This window comes from Taudactylus pleione, unplaced genomic scaffold (assembly GCF_031769625.1).
Source record: "Taudactylus pleione unplaced genomic scaffold, aTauple2 ptg000201l, whole genome shotgun sequence".
NCBI classification, from domain to species: Eukaryota; Metazoa; Chordata; class Amphibia; order Anura; family Myobatrachidae; genus Taudactylus; species Taudactylus pleione.
The window spans coordinates 36,561,513-36,583,893 of NW_028284603.1; positions in this window are offsets into that span (position 1 = coordinate 36,561,513).

The window sequence follows — 22,381 nt, forward strand, 5'->3', positions numbered from 1 at the left end:
TATGTGCGCGCGCTTAAAGTAATTGGCGTGGTCACATGGCACAAGGGGCGTGGCCACTGAAATTGGGGCATGTCAACATGACACACACACCTTTCTCGTCACTCTGGGAACATTCCTTTCCATTACATATGCACCTTAATGCCCCAAGTAGTAGTGCCCCTCTTGCAATGCTCACTGTAGTAGTGTCCCTTATGCAATGTCCCCAGTAGTAGTGCCCTTTATACAGTGCCCCCAGTAGTGCACCCTTATACTGTTCCCCCCATGCAGTGCCCCTTATACAGTCCCTCTATGCAGTGCCCGCAGTAGGGTCCCCTTTTGCAGGCTCCCAGTAGTGCCCCTTATACAGTGCCCCAGTATGCAGTGCCCCCAGTATTGGTCCCTCTTATGCAGGCCCCCAGTAGTGCCCCTTATACAGTACCCCCAGTAGTGCTCCCCCTTATGCAGGCCCCCAGTAGTGCCCCCTTATGAAGGGCCCCAGCAGTGCCCCTTATACAGTGCCCAGTAGTAGTCCCCCCTATGCAGTGCCCACAGTAGTGGTCCCCCCCATTGCAATGCCCCTTATATAGTGCCCCCAGTAGTAGTTCTCCCTGTGCAGTGCCCCCAGTAGTGCCCCTTATATAGTGCCCAAAGTCCCCCCTATGCAGTGCCCCCAGTAGTGGTCCCCCTATGCAGTGCCCCTTATATAATGCCCCCAGTAGCAGTCCCCCCGATGCAGTACTTCCATTAGTGCCCACAGTAGTCCCCCCCAGCAGTGCCAAAGACACACACATAAAAAAACAAACACCTGAATTCCCACTCCTGCGCCTGCTGCCGTCATCTCCTTCATCCTCCCGGGACATCTCTCCCATCACCCACTATGAGGGAGCCAGAAGATGGAGCTCATGAGTGAGATCCAGCTCGGCTGTGGCGCAGCAGTCAATGAGAGTCTGTCTGACTCTTATTGACTGCCAAAACAAACACTGCCGCCGGGTAGTACGAGTGTATTAGCCGGTGGCGGCATTTGTTACTGTGTAGAGCGGACTGCACTCCATTTGGTCTGCACTACACTGATCACCCATGTCCTGGACCACGGCTGGCGGCACCCCTGTGCTGCCGGTCCAATGGCACCCAAGGCACTGGCCCCGCTCGACCCCCCTTAGTTACACCACTGCATATATGTTTGCGTTATTGTTCTCCCTCTATATTCTGTCTTGTCTATCCAGTTTTTATTTGTATATTATGACTTTGGTTTGCAAGGAGGGCATCTCAGAATGCCCATAAGGTCTGCTACAAGACCAATGCAGATCAGGTGGAAACAGTGAAGTCTAGATACTGGGATCCAGATGGAAGCTTGTCTTGGGTCAATCTTGGAAAGGGCCTCCACTATTACATTCCTTGATATCCAAGCACCAGAGAGCACCTTCCACAATAATTGTAAGATGAAGGCTATAAAGAGTCAGACTCTTGAGGCTTATTCCTGTAATGTTACAGCTACAGTAGCGTCACATGCAGTATTGTTTGGTCGTTTTTCAAAATCTCTCAGAGTTCCGTCAGAATACTTAGAAATAAAATCTATCCAAATGTGCTATTATGTATAACTTGGTGTTCATTAACAGAAGCCAAACTATAAATCAAACTTGATACTTAAATAAGATATCTGTGACCCACCATATCGTTAATTTAGAATATTTTCTGACCAGCATTAATTCCAACTGCAAAGTATCATCCTGGTTCTGGATGTATAGGAGGCATTAATAAATTAACAGCGACACCAACCGATCAAATTACAATGAAAAGGGAAAGTTTTCTAGTTCAACTTTATGTTATGGTTATGTTAGTCATGTTTATCAAGTCAACACTGTAGTATGTGAATGCAAACCTGAAAGCAATAAGAAAACAATAGTGGACATTTATGCTGTATTCTTTTCAGCAACAAGTCTAGGAGATGAACTGTATAAACAGAATATGGACATGTGCAGAATATGCTGAGGTAAGCAAATTACCTTTCCGTCTCGCTTGCTTTTTACATCCACTAATCAGCTGCCCAATTTATGTTATACAGCATCCTATAAAAATCCCTCCTGTTGCTATCCAATTATTTAAATAAAAAATAATATTTGAAAAGTTCAGTAAGTAAGCAACTTAAGGAAAATAAATCCAAACCAAACTCTGTTCTCTAGACATATAACTATATTTTTCAATCTGTTATTCTGGCAAAGCACCAGGAGCAGTGAGGAAAAACACACATAGATCAGGCTGTGATGCTCATATTTTTTAGATTAATTTGGTTTACCTGTCGACCTGAGGGGATTATATGTACTGTATTTGCAAGTAAAAATAATGCCTAAAGGAAGTGTGGCTGTTTCAAGATCAAAAATGCAGAGCTGGAAAGTAAACTAATATAAACTTTTAGAAAAGTATCAAATCGGTGTAAAAGTTTGTTACTACTGCTGAAGAGCTCATCTGTCATGTAGTCCTTTGGTGAAAGGTACGGCTTACTGCATCGCCTGCAGTCATCTCTTATTCATCTGATGGTCTGATGATGCAGACTGGACCTATACAGGCAGATTGGATTGGAATGGCCACAGTTCCTGTTTGATCATATACCCATACCATGAATTTCTACAGAAATGTACATTTTAATCTCCTGCCTCTCAGCCATGCATACAACTGTCTCCTCTGCAAACAGAGCTAAGTGCAGGTACTGGTGTGGTACGCAAAGGACTACATTTGGAGACAAGCTGTCATTATTCTATGGGAATCTATGGATTGTGGCCCTGATTCAGAGCCGGACGCTCTGACAGAGCGCTTGCTCTGAATCAGGGCTGTCCCTCTGAATTTTAGAGCGGCCTCCTGGCTGCTCGCATAGCTGTGGGTGACCACCCACAGCTATAGCGAGCGGCCAAAAAGATGGTCGCGATGGTCAAGACCCTTGTGGTAGGGTCTCGTCTTCCGCAAGCCCTGGAGTGCTTTTGGCTCTATCAGAGCCAAAAGCACTACCACTGACATCACTTGTGATGTCAGTGGGGCCGGCCCCTGACGGTAGGCGGTCCCATGGGAATGCCTCCATCTGGGCAGGCATGCCCCCGGCACGCCCACCAAAGGGGGCATGCTGTCAATCACCATCGACAGCATGCCCCCTTTGTAGCGAGACCCATAGCAACAGCTTGCCCATTGCTATACGGGTCTTGCGCATGCGCACTGGCCCAACATCGACCCGCTTGCGAGCGTTCAGCGCTCGCGAGCAGGTCTGAATCAGGCCCTCAGGGCTATCAGTCTATATTTGCACTCAGGGCTGGATTAAGGTCTGTGGGGGCCCCTGGGCAACAAACTTGTGGGGGCCCCTACGCACACACACACATATACATATATATATATATATATATATATATACAGTCAGGTGCATAAATATTAGGACATTGACAGAATTTTCATATTTTGGCCTCTATTCACCACCACAATGGCTTTGAAATGAAACAAACAAGATGTGCTTTAACTGCAGACTTTCAGATTTAATTTGAGGGTAATTACATCCAAATCAGGTGAATGGTGTAGGAATTACAACGGTTTCTATTTGTGCCTCCCACTTTTTAAGGGGCCAAAAGTAATGGGACAAACTAAACAATCCTAAATCTAACTTTCACTTTTTAATACTTTGTTACAAATCCTTTGCAGGCAATTACAGCCTGAAGTCTGGAATGCATAGACATCACCAGGCGCTGGGTTTCATCCCTGGTGATGCTCTGCCAGGCCCCAAGATCCCTCCTGCTTTTTCTTGGGGCATTTTCCCTTCAGGTTTGTATTCATCAAGTGAAATGCATGCTCAATCGGATTCAGGTCAGGGGATTGACTTGGCCATTGCATAACATTCCACTTTTCTGCCTTAAAAAACTCTTTGGTTGCTTTTGCAGTATGCTTCGGGTCATTGTCCATCTGCACTGTGAAGCGCCTTCCAATGAGTTCTGAAGCATTTGACTGAATATGAGCATATAATATTGCCCGAAACACTTCAGAATTCATTCATTTGTCAGCAGTCACATCATCAATAAATACAAGGGAACCAGTTCCATTGACAGCCATACATGCCCACACCATGACACTACCACCACCATGCTTCACTGATGAGGTGGTATGTTTTGGATCATGAGCAGTTCCTTTCCTTCTCCATACTCTTCTCTTCCCATCACTCTGGTACAAGTTGATCTTTGTCTCATCTGTCCATAGGATGTTGTTCCAGAACTGTAATGGCTTTTTTAGATGTTGTTTGGCAAACTCTAATCTGGTCTTCCTGTTTTTGTGGCTCACCAATGGTTTACATCTTGTGGTGGACCCTCTATATTCACTGTTTTGAAGTCTTCTCTTGATTGTTGACTTTGATACATATACACCTACCACCTGGAGAGTGTTCTTGATTTGGCCAACTGTTGTGAAGAGCTTTTTCTTCACCAGGGAAATAATTCTTCTGTCATCCACCACATTTATTTTCCGTGGTCTTCCGGTTCTTTTGGTGTTGCTGAGCTCTCCGGTGCATTCTTTCTTTTTAAGAATGTTCCAAACAGTTGATTTGGCCACACCTAATGTTTTTGCTATCTCTCTGATGGGTTTGTTTTGATTTTTCAGCCTAATGATGGCTTGCTTCACTGATAGTGACAGCTCTTTGGATCTCATATTGAGAGTCAACAGCAACTGATTCCTAATGCAGATGTCACACCTAGAATCAACTCCAGACCTTTTACCTGCTTAATTGATAATGAAATAACGAGGGAATAGCCCACACCTGTCCAAGAAATAGCTTTTGAGTTGATAGTCCCATTACTTTTGGCCCCTTAAAAAGTGGGAGGCACATATAGAAACTGTTGTAAATCCTACACCGTTCACCTGATTTGGATGTAATTACCCTCAAATTAAATCTGAAAGTCTGCAGTTAAAGCACATCTTGTTTGTTTCATTTCAAAGCCATTGTGGTGGTGAATAGAGGCCAAAATATGAGAATTCTGTCAATGTCCCAATATTTATGCACCTGACTGTATATATATACACACACTGGCAAGGAACCGGTCGCGCTAAGGATTTCTTTTTGCACGCCCCAGACCAAAGTACCGGGTGTGCGGCTGTTTTTCTACATAGTGCGGCGCTAACAGCCGCGTGCCCGGTACTTTAGTCAGAGAATGCCGGTTACCGCGCCTCAACACCCTTGTTAAGGCGCAATGACCGCGATAACTGGCATTCTCCGACCACACAGCGCACTGAATTGAATAGCTCTGGGAGCTCGCTCCCTGCGCTATTCAATTCGCGTTGAATTGAATCGTCCCCTTTGAGACAAAAAAATCTCAGGTATATGGTAAGTACTGTTGGTGGTGCTCCCCAAGGTTGACAGAAATACAATCACATATTAAAAAAGTACTGCTACAGGAAACCAAAGAAGAGAATTCGCAGATGTGTCAAAAAGGAAGAACCCTTTGTGGGGGCACAACTTAAAAAAATGTACATAAATGATGATTAATAAAACAAAGCTTTTAATGTATTTAATGTATTTATAGTAAAAGTCCCATGGGACCTTTGGCCTAGTGAACACTGGGCCTGATTCAGTACGGATCGCAAATGCGATTGAAATAGCGATTACGCACGCAGTCTCACTGCGAAGATATGCTAATCCTCTGCGATCGTTATGCCATCGCAACACAACATAAAGAAGTTGCTGAAATTATCTATCACTCAAAGTTTATGTATAAAGATTTTGATCATTGATGGTATAAAATCCTATGTATGGAACCTTAATGGTAATAGTATCACTTATACACTCCTCAAGTGAGGTAAGGAAAAGAAAGAAAAGGAAATATTAAACAACAAACTACAAAAACGGTGCATATAATACCTCGATGATTCATGAAAAAGACAATGTTCTGCACAGAACATAAATTGTATTCTGAAGCAGAAGTAAAAGGTTTTGCTTTCCACCTTATTCCTGTAAATGCAGGAAGTATTTCTTCTCACAGTGATAAGTGTAAAATATATCATAGCTTAATCCATGCATGTAATTCAAGGGACATAAATCGAGATTATTTTCCTAGTCCTCTAAAACCATAATGAATAATCAAATTCACCAACAATGCATATTAAACTTGTACAGAAGAGCATACGGTATTATCACTCGTGTCACAGGCTGTGATTACATAAAGTATAGATTTCTTTGTATTATATACTGTATACATAAAGTGTGTATTGATAGGAAAAATCAAGTAGTTTGTATAGTCGTAGCCAAAACCCCAAGACTGGCTGTGTGCCACGAAGGTAGTGAAGAGACAGTTAAAGGGGTCAGACAAATGGCAGTGACTAGCAAGGAGAAAGAGTACCTGTTTGCATAATCAGTGGGGATCTCTAAATGCCAAAAGGAAGTATGAGTTTCGGTCAGTGCCGACAGGGAGCTGCTGGACGCGCGTTTCAATCTGTGTCTACATGCTTGTTTTCCAGTATCAGCCGTAATGTGCCGTTATCAATGTATGGGATCCAATCTCTCCTGCCATTTTCTAACAGACATTTTCTGTGAATCTATATAATATTTTCTGCCTTAAATCTATACCTATTTGGGATTTTTGGTTTCAAAAGTCTATATACATGTTGTTTGGACATAACAAACACTAACTGATATATATATATATATATATATATATATATATACATACCATTTTTGATGTTCTACCACTGTATATAGCCTTTTTTTTTCAAAAAATGTCTCTATTGCCTCTAAATGGCTAGATTTATGGATGATTTTTTTTGTAGTGGATACTGGGCCTGATTCAGACCCGCTTGCGAGCGCTGAGCGCTCGCAAGCGGGTTGATGTTGGGCCAATGTGCATGCGCGGGCAAGCCGTCGCTATGGGTCTCGCTACAAAGGGGGCGTGCTGTCGATTGTGAGTGACAGCACGCCCCTTTTGGTGGGGGTGCCGGGGGCGTGGCTGACCTGACGGAGGCGTTCCCATGGGAACGCCTACCATCTGGAGCCGGCCCCACTGACATCACAAGTGATGTCAGTGGGAGTGCTTTTGGCTCTGATAGAGCCAAAAGCACTCCAGGGCTTGAGGCAGACGAGACCCTACCACAAGGGTCTCGTCGCAAGCCCGATGGTCGCGATGGTCTTGATCATCGCGACCATCTTTTTGGCCGCTCGCTATAGCTGTGGGTGGTCATCCACAGCTATGCGAGCGGCCAGGAGGCCGCTCTAAAAAAAGAGTGGGAGGGCACTGATTCAGAGCGAGCGCTCTGAAAGAGCGTCCGGCTCTGAATCAGGCCCAGTGTTCACTAGACCTAAGGTGCCTTGTGACTTTTACTATAAATACATTAAAGCTATGTTTTACTCATTATTTATGTACATTTTTTAAAGTTGTGTCTCCACAAAGGGATCTTCCTTTTTGATACCCCTGCAAATTCCCCTCTTTGGTTTTCCATAGGAGTACACGTTTAATAGGTAATGGATGCTGTAAACTACAGTGATATAAAAGAGAACAGGGACAGACTGGGGCTGGAGAACAGCCCTGGCATCCCCTTGAGTGTGCATCTATGGCACACAAGGGCATGATCACATCTCACTGAGATGTGGCCACACCTAACTGGGATGTTTCCTCACAGCATGCCTCCATCTCTCTGCATGATGGCTGAGCAGAGCCATCACAGCATGCCTCCATCTCTCTGCATGATGGGTGAGCAGAGACAGAGGTGCTCGGGACCAGCCAATCAGGCCATTGGACCTTATAGCCCTGGCAAGAAGCAGATACAAGCTGGTATGTACACTCATGTCATCATGTCATCAGAGGTCATGGCCTGGTATACCACTGCTATGCTGATGATACTAAACTCTACCTGTCCTTTGCTCCAGGTACAAAGGACCCCATAACAACCCTAAATGGCTGCCTAGCTGAGCTTCAGGAGTGGATGAGTGCCAGTTGGCTGCGACTGAACCCTGATAAAACAGAGGTCCTTATGATAGGTCACAAGTCAGGGCTACAGCATAGCCAAACAACAGGACTTACGCTTGGGGGATCAGAAAAACACTGAACATGTGCGGAATCTTGGTGTTGTCCTGGATAGTGGCTTGACACTTAAACATCAGGTATCAGCCACAATCAAATCCTCATTCTTTCATTTGAGGAACATTGCCAGAATCAAGCACTTAATTCCCTCAGAAGATCTTCCTAAAGTCATACATGCATTCATATCATCACGTCTAGACTACTGCAACGCCCTCTACCTTGGACTCCCAGCAAAAGAATTGCACCGCTTGCAGATGGTACAAAACGCAGCTGCCAGGTTATTAACCAACCAGCCCAGTTTCAGCCACATTGCACCCACTCTCTACTCCCTTCACTGGCTGCCTGTCAGATTGCGAATTGTTTATAAGATTGGCTTACTAACTTACAAAGCCATACATGACCATGGTCCAAGGTACCTAAAGAAGCTTCTCATTCCTTACCGTCCCACTCGATTACTGCAATACATTGACAAAGGACTATTAACAGTACCTAGAATCTCCCGGAATTAGTCTGGGGGTCGAGCTTTCAATTTTCAGGCTCCAACCTTATGGAACTTACTTCCCAGCACAGTTCAAGAGGTCTCCACTCTAGAATCCTTCAAAAATAGAATCATGACTTACCTCTTCACTCAAGCATTTCACTAAAGTCCCTTGTTTAAGCTTATTTTGTATTTTGTACTGTAAAGGCAAATGTAAAGCACTTTGGGTCCTTTAGGAGAAAAGTGCTATATACTGTAAATAAAATTATTATTATTATTATTATTATTATTACACTGGAGCATAGACATTAGAGGTCATTGGGCCTAATTCCAATTTGCAAATGCTGATATTTTCACAAATTGAGTAATTGTTAACCATTGTGCATGCCAGTAAGCCACACTGCATTGCGATTACGCTCACACAGAATATTCACTCGCAAAGTGAGTGACAGGTATTCAGCATCAGGGGTGGCTAGAGAATCTCAGGCAAGTTGGGACCATTTAAACACCCTAAATTAGTCACTACATTCTTGCTCGCAGCATGAGAGCTCTCCCCATGTCTGATGACCTACTTTGTCTGAGACAGCTTAGACTAACTCAGAAGGATGATGGCCGCATGATCTGCTTTCGATGTTTCTGGTTTTGGGCATGAGAGGTGCATGTGAGATGCTGTCAGTGGGCGTCTCTATGCACTGGACGGCGGGTGAGTCATTAGCATATTTTTTCCAATTGCAATTTGTGAAAGATTGCAACTACGATGGCATGTGCGTCCAAATCTAAATCAAGGCCCATAGACCACTGGAGCTAGGTATTGAGCCTAAACCTCTGGCAGCCATCTGCAGTCAGAATGGAGCTTATACAGGGAATCTATACTTATAATAAAGCTTTTATGGTTGTGTCTGTACATACATTTTTGGGGGGAGAAATGTACTCCTTGAACAATGAAAACAAATGATTTATTCTGAATTTTTGTTTGTCTGTCTGTCTGTTCATTCCAGCATCACCCAAAATAAATTTGGGCTGCATTTTCAATATTTTATAGCTTAGTCACCTAGAAAGAAACTGAGATATGTGACATCAGGAAGAGGAGAATTAAAGGAAAACCATGTGCTTGACACTCGCCACATGCAGTGTGCAGACTCCTCAAACCAAAAATGACTAGATGTACAGTATATAAATATAATTTTTTGGGACACATATACTTTCAGGGACTGTTTATGAACTATGGAGACAAACATTTTTTTTCCGGAATTTTCACAGGCTCCTCAAATCCAAAATTACTCTATCTATCTATCTATCTCGTATATATATATATATATATATATATATATATATATATATATTTCCAGAAAAACCGGCACTCGATTCCTTAATAGATGCTTGCCTCGGTGCCTACCCTCCTGGCCATAGACCGCAGCTATGTCGAGATATGTAGAGAGAAAAAGTGGGCGGCACTCACAGGACTTTACCCCAATAAATAGTAAAATAAGGAGACACTACTCCATGTCTTGATTAACGTTTCAGTTGTTATTTCAACTTTCGTCAGAATCAAATAATGCAATACAAAAAGCTAACCTTTATAGTGCCATTCCCTTCACCATGCTGCATTGAAAGCCTCCTCCCAGGTCAGGGCGATGAATAATGATGTTACCAGCCGGTGACGTCCACTCCCTGGCGCCTCCTGCTCCTGGGAGGTAGCCTAGCAACAACGACAGCAAACACCCTTAAGTGTTACAATAAAAATGCTACAAACCACAGCGTCAATACATCAGATCCACGAATATGCTACATGTCATCTGTTATAACTTATATGTAACTTATCTAACTGAATAAAGTCAACTCTCCTATGTGAGTAAAGTCAGGGTTAACTGGCTACAATACAAAATACGGTCTTTTATAGCTAAAAACCCCAATCTACTAATACATTCTATTTGTAATATAGGTACCTAGAATTTCTCATAAAAATGAACCAAAGAGGGCAAAACAAATGACCGTGGGCAATAAAGATAGAACTTATTGCATATAAACCTATATTCAAAGGAAACAATTCAAATTTAACTGAGTACTCACGCCAGAAGGGGCGCAAAAGGTGGTACTTTACCTGTCGGGGGCAGCAGTATAAAAGAATCCACCACATAGAAAACAAAAGGGAAGAAAACAACTTAGTTTTCAATCTTTCCTCCAAAGAGCTTACAGTAGTAGAACTTAGGGTCCTTAACAAAGGACTTTCTTTTGTGCCATCTTGTAACAGAGACGATTTCCAATGGAAACTCGATTTTTATGGTTTGAATATATAAATGCGGCTGAATAATTATTTTATAATAAACATCCAAAAGGGATGAATGTTATGGAAAGAACATTACCTATCACCCCCACCAATACCTTTGACCCTGCCACTAATAATGTCTCACTAAAATATTTCTCTAGGATGCTAGAATCCAAAGTCTCTGAGTACCCCAAGTGCAATAAAACTTCTCATTCTAATATGTCAAGGGAAGAAATGGTGGTATTAAGAAACTATACTGTCAGGATGACAGTATAGTAATCCGCCACGCAGATAAGGGAGGCGGGATTGTTATACAAAATCTGTCTCAATATAAGGCAGAAACATACCGCCAGTTAGGGGATGAAAAAGTTTACAGGCAACTGGAAGTTGATCCGACAGAATCCTTTAATAGGGAATTGGAAGACATATTAACACAAGCTGAGATGGAAAATATAATCTCGAATTATGAACATCGGGCACTGTTACAGGATTCTCCAATTGCCCCTCTGTTGTACACGATCCCTAAAATTTACAAACACCCAACCGAGCCGCCAGGCCGTCCTATTATTTCAGCCCGGAAATCAATTTATTATAAAGTCTCTCAATATCTGGACGCTTTCTTTCAACCTGTCATTCAGGTTCAAAAGACCTACCTGAAGGATACTACTAACTTTATATGCAATCTACAACTTTCAACATTATCTAAGGGGTGCATCATGAGCTGGTATACAGTACCAACATACCCCACGAGAAGGGGTTGCAAGCTGATTGCTTTCTACCAGTAATGAGTATGTGGGTACTGAATTATCGTTTTTCATTCATCTGTGGAAATTGACTTTGACTAGAAATTATTTTCTGTTCAATGGCAAATGATAAATTGTACATTTTGCTAGATACATAGATGATGTACTTCTAATTTGGAGTTGGACGAGGGCACAACTAGAAGAAACGATTTCACACATTAACGTGTTGGATGAGACAATAAAATGTACATCATATATTAGTGAAGCTACTATGAACTACTTGGATGTTATGGTGACATTAGAGGAAGGGGTCTTGCACACTAGTTTATTCAAAAAACCCACAGACAGGAATACAATTCTGCATGCGGCCAGTCAGCACCCTCCAGCTACAATACGGGGATTGCCATATTCACAATTTCTCCGGATACATAGAATTTCACACAATGTGGAAGATACTATTAAAGAGATGGACATCATGATCAATCAGTTTCGAGCTAGTGGCTATAACTATGATGAATTGGTAAAAGCTAAGAACAAGGTTCTAAGAATGCCAAGACATAAGACCTTGATACATAAGTCGGAGAAAAGAATTAGTAATAAAATAGCATTTGTACAAAGATATAACTCAACCAGCTCTTTTGCTACATGGACAGTGAGGGAACTGTGGCCTCTGATTACCTTGGATCTGTACCTTAAGATGTTCAAAAATCATAGTTTGTTACCCATATAGTCTTGGACTAGAAGCCTATGGCTTTTAGATATAAAAGACCGTATTTTGTATTGTAGCCAGTTAACCCTGACTTTACTCACATATGAAGTTACATATAAGATATAACAGATGACATGTAGCATATTCGTGGATCTGATGTATTGACGCTGTGGTTTGTAGCATTTTTATTGTAACACCTAAGGGTGATTGTTGTCTTTGTCACTAGGCTACCTCCTGGGAACAGGAGGCGCCAGGGAGCATGGGATGCCTACTTTGGAACGAAGAGGACAGAACCTTGCATAGGAGATGGTGAGTATAGTTTTTTTTTCACAGGTCTCCTATGGAAACTTTACCGGAGAAGTGGACCGATAGCTACAAGGATACATAGGTGAGTATGTGTACATGTGTGAGTGCATGTATGTTTAATAAACTTATACTGTCACGGTGTGTGCTTACTGTGGTTCTGATTCAGAGCCAGATGCTCTGACAGAGCACTCGCTCTGAATCAGGGCCGTCCCTCTTACTTTTTGGAGCGGCCTCCTGGCCGCTCGCATAGCTGTGGGTGACCACCCACAGCTATAGCGAGCGGCCAAAATGATGGTCGCGATGGTCAAGACCATCGCGACCATCGGAGTTGCGAGGAGACCCTTGTGGTAGGATCTCATCTGCCGCAAGCCCTGTAGTGCGTTTGGCTCTATCAAAGCCAAAAGCACTCCCACTGACATCACTAGTGATGTCAGTGGGGTCGGCCCCAGATGGTAGGCATTCCCATGGGAATGCCTCCGGGGAGCAGGAGGCGCCAGGGAGCATGGGATGCCTACTTTGGAACGAAGAGGACAGAACCTTGCATAGGAGATGGTGAGTATAGTTTTTTTTCACAGGTCTCCTATGGAAACTTTACCGGAGAAGTGGACCGATAGCTACAAGGATACATAGGTGAGTATGTGTACATGTGTGAGTGCATGTATGTTTAATAAACTTATACTGTCACGGTGTGTGCTTACTGTGGTTCTGATTCAGAGCCAGATGCTCTGACAGAGCACTCGCTCTGAATCAGGGCCGTCCCTCTTACTTTTTGGAGCGGCCTCCTGGCCGCTCGCATAGCTGTGGGTGACCACCCACAGCTATAGCGAGCGGCCAAAATGATGGTCGCGATGGTCAAGACCATCGCGACCATCGGAGTTGCGAGGAGACCCTTGTGGTAGGATCTCATCTGCCGCAAGCCCTGTAGTGCGTTTGGCTCTATCAAAGCCAAAAGCACTCCCACTGACATCACTAGTGATGTCAGTGGGGCCGGCCCCAGATGGTAGGCGTTCCCATGGGAATGCCTCCGTCTGGGAAGGCATGCCCACCAAAGGGGGCGTGCCGTCAATCACCATCGACAGCACGCCCCCTTTGGTGCGAGACCCATACCGACGGCTTGGCCATCGTTATTCGGGTCTCACGCATGCGCACGACGGAGCCGCCTCCGTCATGTGCATGTGCACTTGGGCAACATCAACCCGCTTGCGAGTGCTCAGCGCTCGCGAGCGGGTCTGAATCAGGCCCTGTGTGTTTTTTTTTTTTTTTACAGGTGAACTACAGCTACTAGTGGGCCCTTAATGCCCTGTATGCTGGTACTTGTGGTCCTCCAAGTACCAGTATGCAGGGCAGGCTTGCTGGGACCTGCAGTTCTACTTGTAAAGACAATGTTTGCTATTATTTATTTACACCACACAATCAGGGCACCCCAGGCCCAGGCTACGAGCCTGGGGATAGACCGAGGCTCGTAGCCTGGGCCTGGGGTGCCCTGGAGAGGGAGACCCCTATATTGGGGGGGTTCCCAGCCCTCCTGGCATCCCTGGCCTGGGCTGCCTAGTGGTCAGTTCTGATGCTGCAGCGGGGAGCCCCGGTGAAAGGGCTCCCCTGGCTGTGGCATCAGTCCCCCGCTAGAAAAAGCTTGGTGCTTGTTCTGGAAGATACAGGGGAACCCTACTCATTTTTTCCCCTGTATTTCCAGAACCAGGACCGGATCAGAGCCCAGTGCTGGTTGTTCAGAATACGGGGGACCCTATGTCGTTTGTCCCCCGTATTTTGGCAACCAGGACTGATTCTGACTAGCTCGGTGCTAGTTGTGCTTAAGTACGGGGGATCCCTATGTCATTTGTCCCCTGTATTTAAGCACACACAGAACTGGATCACTAATGCCCGGGGCTGGTTGCTTTTTTTGGGGGGGCACAACATTTTTTTCTTTTTTTTAAAGAGTTTTTTGTTTTTTTACCGTGGCAGCACAGACGGGTCTCAAGGAACCGTCAATGCTCTGTGTCAATGACACAGATGCAAGTAGCACGGATCTCCTGGTCCATGCATGCATCTGTGTAATTGAAATACACAGCAGCACAGATGGGTCTCACCTGTACGAGGTCTGTGTCAATCACACAGATACATGTAGCACGGATCTCCTGGGTCCGTGCTACATGCAAATGGGCACCATAACACTGATTGGCTTCCTGTCTGCCACTGCAGTGCGATTCCTAGATGGGCCACGTGTTTGTGCCACCCACTTGTGTCTCTTAGCATAGTCATCCAGCTACCTCAGTGCAACCTTTTGGCCTAAAAACAATATTGTGAGGTGTTTAGAATAGACTGGAAATGAGTGGAAATTAATGTTATTGAGGTTATTAATAGTGTAGGAACAAAAAAATCCAGATCCAAAACCAAAACATGAAAACAAAACACGGAAATTAGGTTTTGGCAAGACCAATCCAGATCCAAAGCCAGGGGAGATCCAGATCCAAAACCAAAACACGGGAGTCAGCGCACATCTCTAGTTCTAATTGATATACTGAGGTCAAAGCTATATAACAGTCTAAAGTTCAAATAAATGCTCCCAAACCCAGTTGTTCAGTGAGTCCCCTTGGTGCCATAGTACCCAATTGATGGATCCAATGGGCCTCACATTGTATTAACTTACGGGACCTATCTCCCCCCTGATGGAAGATGGAATGTGGTCTATCATTCTATATTTAAGGGCTGATAAAGGATGGCGGGCATTGGCAAAGTGGCTGCTCACTACTGCCAGTATTTATGGCTGATCTAACTGCACTCCTATGTGCTGCCATACATTCTTTTAATAATCAAATTTCTGTTTTTTTCCTTTATACTGTAAGATAAGCCACAAGGGCAAATTATTTGACAGACAATGAAGGAGAAGTTACATGGAAGTTTAGGTCAGATCATATATTTTCATACAGAGTGGGGATGGTGAAAGCTATCACCTGGGATGAGGTACAATATCTGCAGGTGGTACAAGTACATCTGATGCAACCTAATTTTTCCAATGCCGACACTATACACCCTGGGACCAAGACTTGATATGTCAGTCTTCACTACAATGTCTCAGATACTACACCCTCTTTTATAGCAGGACATAATTTGTGTATCTTGCAATTGAAGCTCAGTGTCATATTGTACTATGGGCCATAGTTTTTAGATACTCTATGTGATTGATCGTGTGCAGGCAACCAGCTAAGAAAACCATTATAAGGAGTGCCGGGCTATATGATATATATATATATATATATATATATATATATACCTGTATATATATATTAGAGATGTGCAGGTTCGGATTTACTCGGTTCTTATCACCATTTTACCGCAAGTTCGGATTAGTTCGGATTTATTTTATTGGCTATCCAAAACACGTGATAGCCGATAGCCAATAAAATGCTGTTTTGAGATCCGAGTAAATCCAAGTAAAAGCGAGTAAATCCGAACCCACTCATCTCTAATATATATATATACTGTATATATATATATATATATATATATATATATAGTGATATAGTCGGGGTAGGGGGTCCCTCTCCTGGGGTAGATGGACACCTCCTTACACACAGCAGCCAGGAAACAGCACACCAGTCCAGGGTTTTCATGCAAGCTGGTCGGAACCAGTTTTATTGTGCAATACACAAAACTAAATAACAAAACATGAAAATAAATCCTAGCCCATCTGGGCACTAACTAGACAGGGTATTCCCTCTCTACAAGTGGCAGTGCCTACTGCCTTACCACAAACACAGCACTTTCAAATATCACAGTGTCTCTGAACAAACCTCAGTGTCTGTTTCCACCCTGGGTATGTGAGACACTGATCCCAAAACCTAACACAGCTTATCTGAGCCACTTTCAGGTGCAACTACTAATTAGCCTGCTCTCAGACTGAAAGGCCCAACATCTGGAATGGCCTGTGGATGGAGCCCTCCCTTCTATTCTCACATCCACACCCCTAGGACCCATTATTCTGTTTTTCCCAAACGCCGACACTTCTGGTCTGTTTGGAATAACAGACTATTCCTGGGGTTTTAAAACACATATGATAGGAATCTGGGACACACATATATGCCATGTGGGCTGCAGGCTTAAATGCATTGATCAATCCATGAACCAATACCCCATTATTTATTTATACATTATTGTGAGTGTTTAAACATGGTGAGTGCTGAGTTTTCTGATTTTATTTATTTAAGCAATGTGGTCACAAGCCACTTGCACCCCATTCCTGGGAATGGTGAGTTCTGGTCTGCACCCCAAATCTGGGAGTGGCGAGTGCAGTGGATTTCTGACTTTGTTTATGTGGTTAATTCTTAATTAACCTTTTGTGATCATAGCTTTCTCATGCACCCCATGTGCAAACTCGTTTATAATAACCTGTGTCAACTGTCTTTTTGGTAGTATGATAGAAGCAAAGTTTGGTGACTATCTTTGCCTTTAAAAGCCATTAGCTGGCAGGTGAGCTTTAAACCAGGTAAAAATTTTTCAGTTTAAACTATGTGATAGCAGCTACCAAGTTTCTATCAGTGTGACAGATAGTGTAGGACCTGCAGAGAAGTGGGGTCCCGTGATGTGGGCTGCAGGCTTAAATGCATTGATCAATCCATGAACCAATACCCCATTATTTATTTAAACATTATTGTGAGTGTTTAAACATGGTTAGTGCTGAGTTTTCTTATTTTATTTAAGCAATGTGGTCACAAGCTACTTGCACCCCATTCCTGGGAATGGCGAGTGCAGGTCTGCACCCCAAATCTGGGAGTGGTGACTATATATATTATATATATAAATATACACATATATAAATATATAGATATATATCTCCCTCAATGTATGTATTGCAGGAAAATTCAACTATATATTCAGCACTAATCAGGCTTGGAGCATGTATGTGCTACCGTGTCCCCACCCCCCAAGTGTGCCAGGTAGCATGTACGGGCAAATTAAATGGAAATAAAAATAAACATTAGGGGCAGTATCAAACTAAGACATGGAGGGATAGATATATTATTTCCAACCCACTAATTCCACCAATTAAAAATAAGCCACACAATAGTGGCCACAATTTCCTGTTATGCCACACAGTAGTGCCCCTTATTCACATTACATCACACAGTAGGGTATTTTATTCATGTTACACCACAGTAGTGCCCCTTAGTCACATAATGCTACACAATAATGGCCACAATGCATGTTATGCCACACAATAGTGCCCATTAATTTGTGTTATGCCACATTTTGGGCTACTGTTTCACATTATGCTACACAGTAGTCCCCACAGTTCATATTATGTCACAGTAATGTCCATAGTTCACATTATGCCACAGTAGTGCCCCTTATTCATATTATGCCTAACAATAGTGTCCCTTATTTACATTAAGCCACAGTATGCACATGCCATAGTAGTGCCCCGTATTGGCATTTGGCATCAGAGCAGTCAGGTGTGACCTCACCAGACTCACCACTCAGGCTTCTCCCAGTCACGGGTACCACAACCCAGGCTCTCATCATCAGCACCCAGCTCAGGCCTCCTCTCAGTAGCAGGGACACAGCTGCTCCTCCAGGCCGGCTGACATGAGGGCCAGGGTGGTAGGTGGGACCCACCTCAGAGGTGTAAAAGAGGTTAAGCTGAAGATAATGGTGGGAGGGGACCACCTGCTCCTCCCTCTTTGTTATTACCTGTGGCTCCTACCAAAAATACTGCCTTTGGGCTCCATATTAATCTATATATATTATATACTGCCTTTGGGCTCCATATTAATGTATATATAATACAAACAGTGTATACATTTATCACACTACTCTAGCCACTCACTCAGATCTTCCCCCTTCTCACACATGTCTCCTCCCATCAAACATACACAATGATCCCCCCTCATTCAGACTCCACCACAGCTCTTCCCTTTACACAGCTCTCCCACCTCATTTAGACCCCCCCTTCACACACAGTTCTTCCCCTCACAAAGATCTCCCCTCCTGACACAGACCAACCACCATACACACATCTCTTCCACTTAACAAAGCTCCCCTCCCTTCACACACACAGATTTTCCCCTGTACTCAGATCTCCTCTCCTCCTTACTTACTGAGCACAGCCATTCATCTGGTGGGGGATCGCCTGCTGATGTGCTGAGCCTGAAACACATAAAGAGATCAGTGCATACATATGGGGGGTGTGGTGTGGGCACCCACACTATGCCCCATGTTTGGAGGCACTAATCTCTTTATGTGTTTCAAGTTCTGCTCATGTACTCCACTGGAACCACCCTCGCTACACCCCTGGATAAGGGCTTCTGCGGACATGGATGGAGAGTGAGGGCGGGCTCCATTAGGCCAGTGGTTTCCAAACTTTTTTGAATCTCGGTGCCCTAGAGTGTCAGCATTTTTTCCACGGCACCCCTGGGCAGAAGTTTCTTATTAACAAATTCCACAAAAATTAAATGAAGTAAATTGTTCTTATATGTCACTCTTAGGTTCAGATATGTGGTTGATAACAGGGCTGCACTTCTTTTTGTACACATATTTTTTTTTGATTGGCAGCTATTAGCATTGTTTTTGCTTATCACATCATTTTATTTGGTACTGGACCACCAACCCGAGGCAACCCTGCAAGTGCTCTGAGGCACCCAGTTTGAGAACCACTGCATTAGGCCAATTTTTGGTCTTCATCTGAAACAGGCTAATTAGCACTTGCACCTGTAAGAGGCTGATAAAAGTGTGTAGGATGTTTTACTCAGTGTCTCACTACCTGGGGAAAGTGGCAGCAGGCCTGTTAAAAGAAATTGTGATTTAAATGACCATGAGTACTGTGCATATGCCTATGTTTGTGGTAGGGATTTAGGTACTACCACCGATGAGAGAGTGAACCTTAGTTAGAGCCCAGACAGGTTAGGATTTTATGTTATGTTTTTTATTTTTGTGCACAATAAACTAGCTTCGGCTAATTTCACGGAAGCCCTGGACTGGTGTGCTGTTTCCTGGCTGCTGTGTTTTTGAAAGTGCACATCTACCCCAGGAGAGGGCACCCCTAACCTGATTTGATCACAATTTCAATCCAGTAGGTGGCGCCCCAATGCAAATACTACATATCATAGAGTCGCTGCTCATGTTACTTGCAATCTTTCAGCGCTACTGTAGGTTAAGTAGCAATGGATTTAGGATCTACAATATAAGATCTAAAGTGAACTTAGACTGGACTCTGATATTTATTGAACCTTGAATTGGATTTTGTGGTTTACATAAAAATATAGAAAACTTTGGATTCTTTGTTATTGGTGTACTGTTATTTGTAGTTGTACAATAATGCTGCCTTGAAAGAGATCAAATCTGTCAAAGATTTCATCAAGCTAAGCAAGCTAGGCTAAGGCAATTAGCTGAAAGTCAGCATGAGCATGAACAACAATTGGAGTTGCAAAAAGTGTGCATTGCGATACTGCAGGACTTTCCCAGCCCATTTTTCTGAACATGGTTGCTAAGGGGAATGGTTGGATACAAAGACACACAAATTGATAATATCCTCCTGCTGCTTCATTGCTATCCTACAGTATATAAACATGGAGGGGAGAGTCCTAATTTGAACATTGGCTTACATAGGAGTCAGCAAGGGTAGGCAGAGGAGCAGAGCCTCCCTTGTCATACTCCTGAGATTTGATATAAAAATGATTAGAATAATACAAAGAAGATATTTTAAATTTATAAACATCTTTTTGTTTATTGTACTCATTTTTATAGGTAATACTCACCAGCTTTGTGGTGCACCCTGTGACTGCAGGGAGATCAGAGAGATGAGGCAGCACAGCTCAGCCTTGCTTCTGTATAGTCAGACACTGCTTGCAGAGCCATACCACAGGCAGTAAGCTGCAGAGAAAGAGAGCTAATAGGGGCATGCCTCTGAGTATGGGGGGCATGCCTTGAGCACTGATGGACACCTTGGATGTGTCATATGACCAGGACGTGCACTGCAGTGTTTAATAATCTTAGCTATCAGCAGCAGCAAGAGAAGACACAGTGATGTTTCTAGGAGAATCAATGGATACTGAAGCCTATTGTAGTGAGGGCTGTGCTGAAAACGCTTTCTGAGTACACACTGGAGGGTTGGCAGCTTAAGTAATGTAAAGCCAGTCTGTACAAGGGCCTCCAATTTGCCTTTATTTCTTTTCAGTAGTCAAAGGGAGTCTGTGACATGTCTATATGTATGGTGTCATGAATATAATCCTCCTCCATTCTTTGGATAGTGACCCTATCAGATGAAGTCGTGGTAGCGGTGTCACTAATTTTTGCCAAATCTTTTAGACCCAACCAGATATCACAATGTTGTGTTGACTCATCTGGGTCCACTGGATCTTTTGGGAAAGCTTAGTTTTTTTCCTGGCAGCTGCCGGAGAAACTGAAGGAGGAGATGTTTTCATGTCGTGTACCACATGAGCTGCCAACTTTCTCACCAGGAGCTCTTTGCATATCTTAAAAAGTGGGTAATTTGGAAAGAAAGACATGACATACAATTTAAACCAAGGATCAAGCACAGTCGCCAAAATGTAGTAATCAGAGTTCAAGATATCGGAAACCCGTGGATACTGGCGAAGCGAACAAAGGACTTGATCTACAAGTCTGACATATTTAGCGGAATTGCTTTGTTTAATCTACTCCTTCAATTTATCAAGATGATTTTTCAAAAGCCTAATTAAGAGAATCACCTGACTCAAGCTAGCAGTGTCGGAACTCACTTCACAGGTGGCTACTTTGAAGGGTTTGAGAACCTTGCACAAGATGGAAAGCATTCTCCACTGCACTGGACTAAGCAACACTTGCCTTCCTTTCCCACTGTCATGGCTTGTTGTATAGCTGTGGATGACTTTTTGCTGGTCATCCATCTGCTGAACCATATAAAGGATGCAATTCGACTTGGTTACCACCTCTTGCTTCAGTTGGTGGTAGGGCAAATTCAACTGTTTTTGCAGCTGCTGCAATCGCCTGCATGCTGTGGCTGAATATGAAAAATGTCCTGAATTTTTTCAGGCCACAGACACACCTCCTGCATGTCCCTGTCATTTAAAAAAAAAAACCCTGTACCACCAAGTTGATTGTGTGAGCAAAATATAGGATGTGTTGGAATTCTCCAAGCTGTAATGCTCTCACAATATTCGTGGCATTGTCAGAAGTCATAATCCTAAAGAGAGTCCAAGTGGTGTAAGATATTTTGCTATGACATACTTTTGTTTTTGTAAGAGGTTGTCAGCGGTATGCCTCTTAGTGAAGATAGTGTTACACTGAGTAGCCTGCTTCTGAATAAGCTGGCATTTTTTGTTAGATACTGCTGCTGCTTCTAAAGATGAATCACCCACCCAGTTGGCTTGCAAAGTCATGTAATCTTTAGATTGCCCTCTATGGCTTCTCCACATATCTGTGGTTAGGTGAACAGTGGGTACATTGGCACTCTCTCCTGGCTGTCCTCTTACCTCTCTGACCAATTCTTCTCTGTTTTCTCTCATGACTCCTCTTCTTCCCCACAGCCTCTTACAGTAGGTGTTCCCCAAGGTTCTGTTCTTGGCCCTCTCCTATTCTCTCTCTATATGTCCTCACTAGGTGAACTCATCATCTCTTTTGACCTCCATTATCATCTCTATGCTGATGATACTCAATCTACTTTTCTGCCCCTACTCTCTCTCCCTCTCTTCTGACTCATATCTCCAACTGTCTCTCTGCTATCTCTTCCTGGATATCCCAGCAATTTCTTAAAATTAATTTCTCTAGGACAGTGCTGATTGTCTTCCCAACCTCTCCCATAACCTCACTTCCCATGATTTCTTTATCAATTGATGGCACAACTATCTCATATAGCCCCAAAGTGTGCTGTCTTGGAATTAT